The sequence below is a fragment of the Curcuma longa genome, unplaced genomic scaffold, assembly GCF_044706935.1.
Source record: "Curcuma longa cultivar G26 ecotype Majalengka, Jawa Barat unplaced genomic scaffold, ITB_CL_G26_1.1 contig_18905, whole genome shotgun sequence".
NCBI classification, from domain to species: domain Eukaryota; kingdom Viridiplantae; phylum Streptophyta; class Magnoliopsida; order Zingiberales; family Zingiberaceae; genus Curcuma; species Curcuma longa.
In genome coordinates this window covers 1-5,548 of record NW_027430947.1, presented here as the reverse complement: position 1 = coordinate 5,548, position 5,548 = coordinate 1, and the positions used below count along the sequence as shown (strand labels likewise).

At 33.6% G+C, this 5,548-nt stretch overlaps 1 long non-coding RNA gene across 1 annotated transcript; it reads right to left on the bottom strand.

The window, feature by feature from the left end:
* Window positions 1–476: 476 nt before the first annotated feature.
* On the bottom strand, window positions 477–1,292 carry LOC141816974 (uncharacterized). The gene is made up of 3 exons (XR_012600765.1): window positions 1,197–1,292; window positions 799–974; window positions 477–701 (listed from the first exon to the last, which is right to left on the bottom strand). It is a non-coding gene; the product is annotated as an uncharacterized LOC141816974 (long non-coding RNA).
* Window positions 1,293–5,548: the final 4,256 nt, after the last annotated feature.

Here is a 5,548-nt window from a genome sequence, read left to right as displayed (position 1 = left end):
ACCGATGTAATACAACTCAACGACATCGGTTTGTAACCGATGTAAAACCGATGTAATATCACTCAACGACATCGGTTTCGCAACGGTGTAAAACCGATGTAATATCTGTTTAACATCAATTTTAACAACGGTTTTCGACCGATGTAATATCACAACGACATCGGTTTTGCAACGGTGTAAAACCGATGTAATATATGTTTAACATCAATTTTAACAACGGTTTTCGACCGATGTAATATCACTCAACGACATTAGTTCTGCAACGGTGTAAAACCGATGTAATATCTGTTTAACATCAATTTTAGCAACGATTTTCGACCGATGTAATATCACTTAACGACAACGCTTCCAAACCGATGTCATTGAATTTAAAACTGTTGTAATAACACTTATTTTTTTTATGTTGTTTGTAAATTATGATCGAGCAAGATGACAAAATTATCATAATATTATAAATTCACCAAACAAATCACAAATAGAAAAGCACCGATATATTTAATCACCTCAATATTTATAAATAACCAAAAGTAACTAACACAAATATTCTTCTTGCAACATATTACACATTCCCTCAACGTTTTCATCCTCAGAAGGATCACCTTCAGCCCCATCGTCCTCTTCCTAGTCTTCGCCATCTTGTTCATCATCATCCTCTTCGTCCTCATCTGAATCATCATCATCCTCTTCGTCCTCATCTGTTCCTAAAAGGCAAGAGACTTTTTCAGCAAACGGATGTAGATGCAAAAAAGTGAACTAACATAGTTTTGTACATATAAATACATATAAAAACTAAGATACCTGCAATTTTGCTTCTTTTGTTTCAGCATGAGCATTGAATTTCTAAAAAGAAGCTACCATGTTACTTATGTCGTTTTACCATTTGACCCTATCTTGAGTGTCATTATGATGGTGTCTTCGCAGTACATTGACCACCCATAGAAAAGCAGTTCCAAGATAACAACATATTCCAAAAGCTACACAGACAAGCAGAATATAGTATTATTTTCTTAAACGGCAGAAGCAAGACCATATATTTCATTCAAAACAAACCGTATATTTTTTTTTAACAAAACAGAGATAGCCTATAGGGGAAACTATATTTTAAAAGGCGATTTCAGGAGGCAAAGGGAAGTGATTCATTTTCCATGATCCATTGGGAATAAACAAAAGAAATCAGTAAGAATAATTGTGAATACCTTCTTGCTTCTTCATCTCTCAGTTTAGCATCCATCTCCTTGCTTGGTGGATACTTTGGGAGGCTTGATGGTTCACATGCGTATGGTGGAGTGTTAAAGAACTGCACAAATCAAAACAGGTAATGATTACAGTATAAAAATATATATTAACAGAGAAAACAAAAATGCAAAAGTTTCAAATACATTATTTGGGTCAGAATGAAGCATATCACAACAAAATAAATGTTAGAAGATAATTATTATTTGTAGATAGCTGTTATATGAAGATAGTTGTTAGGAGACCCTTCTTTAATGCAGCTAAGACACTAGTATTATTGCAATCTGCAATATTCTTCATAGCAGAAAAAAGTAAACAGAAACATTATACCTTTTGATCCTAAACAAGTTCACATAATGTGGCACCGACTTCACTATTTAGACCAGCTGTTGCGGTTAAACATTCAATTGGATCAATTGCAAGAAGAGTTTCAATCAGTGGCAACGAAGATGGTGGGAAATCTTTAAATGTCTCCTTTATGCAGCGTTTGTACGGTTGTTGGGGTTTAAAAATAGTAGTATGTGGCAGCTTTGACTTCTTCCAATACTCCTCAAAAGGGGAACCACAAAGCTTGAAAATCTTGTGCAGCTGCTCAACCTAATAAAGATGGAATTCAGATTTCAGAGCACACCAGCCATGATAATCGACACGTTTAAGACAAAACAAAAAAATCTTAATTTGATACTGGTATATTTGAGTAGTATATGCATAGTGTAGTAGGTCTTGATGATACTCAGCAAACCTTTGAAATAGCTTATAGCTTATATAAGCTCATATGGAAGATGCAAAAATTTTCCAGCTCTCATTGGTCCCAGAATATATCAATGCATTGAGTAAACTAGTAATCTTTATGTATGTAACTGAATTACATTTTAAGTAACTCATAATCAACAAATTTTGCTCCTCAGTGTTTCTCAGTTGTAGAACTAATGTTTTTTCCCTTACCATTAAACCCGAAGAAGGCATACGAAGATGATCCTGACTCTTGCTCCACTTTGAAGTGGTAATCAAGTGATATCTTCTGTATCCTGGTCATCAGGGCACTTGTTATAGTTCACTGCAAAATGCCCGGCAAATGCTGTGTCAGCAACCTCCTGTCAATTCGACAATTACAAAAATCAGGATGAAAAAAGGCATGCACCACTTTATGCAAGAAAGAAAGACAAGAAATATATGATCTTCAACAGTAAAAAGAAATAATTCCAACATAACACAATGAAATTAAAGTTTCTACATAGAATATAATAGTAACGTTGCAATATTGACTTATGACAGATTTCCAACATGTTGACCACCATGTAGAATAAACCTAGGCATATTAAGCTGTTGGTGGAGGCTAACTAAATTTGCAAAATGTTCAAGATTATAGAATATCTGATTGTTAACAAATGTTCAAAGAGTAACTCACTGTCAAATGGCAACTTTGCGCCGAAGAAAGAGAGAATGAGAGATAAATTATAGAAAACAAAGACAGCGAGAAGAACAACAGCGGGCATCTCCGCCTCCATGTGCGGAAGAGCCTTCTCGCTCGGCGGCCACGCAGCGATGGCTCACCGACGCCACTGAACAGCTTACAGCGTCATCCGAGCATGAATGCTTCGCACGAATCCAAGTTCTCTTCCAGCACCACGATCAAGTCGAACAAACGGCAACAATCCGAGAGAACGCTCGCAAGTGAGGTGAGATCTGAGGAATATTAAATTGCTAGAAGACGGGCCGGCGAGGCAAGATCTGGAAACTCGATCGATGATGGATGCTGGACTTTTTTTCCTTTCCGCTAGGGTTTAAGTTGTGAAGACCACTTAATGAAAATTTTGGGCCCTCTTAGAGTTTTGGGCCCTGGGCGGGCGCCCTTGTTGCCCTGGCCCAGGGCCGGCTCTGGCGAAGGGCGAAGGGCAGAGACGAATCGCGAGGAATTAGCGGCGGAGGCGGTAAGGAGGTTTTAGAGAATCGGCACGAATAGGTTGGGCGACGGGATAGGGTATAAGGAAATAATGAAAAATTTATCATTATTATAAATAGATTAATATAATATTTTAATTAAAAATTTAATTTTTTTTAATAATATACCCGTTCTATACAAAACGATGAATAGATTTTGATATTAATAAATATCATTAAACATTATTTATAATTATATTTTAAATTAAATATCATTAAAAAATATGATAAATCATATTTCTAATATCAAAATAAATTGATAAAAGTAAAAGATACAAAAGGGATTTGATATAAATATCAAAATAAAATTTAAATATATCAATAATTAAAATAGATTGCACTTAATATTTTTATATTATGATTTAATTTTTCATTAATATAATTCATTATCATAAATAATTTAATATGCTATATTAATATTTAAAAGGGCAAGCACGCAGTGGTTAAGTCGGCCGGGTGTAGGAAATTGGAAGCGCGGGTCTAGGGGTTTTAGAAGCGCGTAGTGGAAGAAATATTTGGAGGGAGCTTCCAAAACCGTTGTTATAGCTTCCAAAATCGTTGTTGAAAGCGCAAATAGACAACGATTTTAAATTGTTGTTATAGCTTCTAAAATCGTTGTTGAAAGCGCACATAGACAACGATTTTCAAACCGTTGTCGTAGTCTTCAAAAACCGTTGTTAAAAGCGCACATAGACAACGGTTTTAAAACCGTTGTTGTATCCTCTAAAAACTGTTGTCGTAGTCTCCAATCAACCTCTCAAAGACAATGAAAATATACAACGGTTTTAAATTGTTGTTATAGCTTCCAAAATCGTTGTTGAAAGCGCAAATAGACATCGGTTTTAAAATGTTGTTATAGCTTCCAAAACCGTTGTTGAAAGCGCAAATAGACAACGGTTTTCAAATCGTTGTCGTAGTCTTCAAAAACCGTTGTTGAAAGTGCACATAGACATCGGTTTTAAAACCGTTGTTGTAGCCTCCAAAAATCGTTATCGTAGGCTCCAACCGATGTCTCAAAGACATCGGTTTTTGTTAAAACCGTTGTTAAAAAGTAAAAGACATCGGTTTTGACATAAAACCGATGTCTTTTGAGTGTTGTTAAAGATCGATTTTTTTGTAGTGACCCTTCTACATTGTCCATTAACACCCAAGGAGTGTTATTAATACCCCATTAATGAGCGTTACTGATGCTCTTATAATTTGATAGAAATATTATAAAAAATGATAAATTTTCAAAGAGTGCATTTCAAATTTGAGAATACCCAAAAGATAAATTGAAATTTTATTTTTCTAAACAGACATATCTTATTACCGTTTTACTCCTCTGATTTTTCTTTTCGCTTTCATCTTTTATTTGCATATAATATTTAATATATTCTCTTTCCTCTCTCTTTTACATGCAACATCTTTCTTATCTACTCTTTTCTTTTAAATTAAATTTAACTTTAATTGACATAAATAATCCTCTGAATTTATTTATTTTTATTTTAAATTTTAAAACTTTAATAAAAATTAAAAAATATTAAAGATGGTTAATAAAATATTAAAATATTTTTTTAGTATTTTCATTTTTTAATATCTAATTATAAAAGAATAAAAAAATAAATTTAATTTTATTAATAAAAATAAAAAATTATTTTGGGGTTGGTATTTAAAAATCAACTCCACGGCTTAAATACCAATATCGTTGTGGTGTTAATTTTTGAAAATTAACACTGAAATATTTTAAAAGTTTTAAATCTTTTTGAGTATTATTGGAAAACTTTAAAACAGTAAACGAAGACTTATTTGGATTAAAATGCACATAATAAATCCACAAGAGTTGAATGAGTCCAATCAAAACTCTTTAAGTCCATGGATCTAAACGACTTAGATTTTTGAAGACTTAATTACAATAAGGTGAAAGTGTGGAGTGTGAAGTGTGTAGAAAGTAAATATAATGAGAAATTATGGTTCTAAGTCTCCTGCGTGAAGTTATAGACTCGTTTTAATTGACATAAATTTTGAAACTTTTTAAACATTTTAACTAATGTTGAAAATCCTTTATGATGATAACGGAGGGTATCCTTAGATTCTAGGACACTGTAGAAACCTACAGGAGTTGGAATTAGTTCGATCAATGAATTTTGACCAAAGCTCATTGATGGACCTAAACATTAAATTTCTAAAATTTTACAATAAGATGAAAGTGTGGAGTATGTAGAAGGTAGATATGATGGGAAATTATGATTTTGAGTCTCCTACATGAAACTCCGCCTGTGATAAGTTTACCTTATCATTGCCGGTCCCAAGCCCGGAAAAGGAGGAGGGTTGCGTTAGGTTGCCAGCCAGCGTAAAACTAAGGCAAACACTCATGAATGGATCCATTAAACTA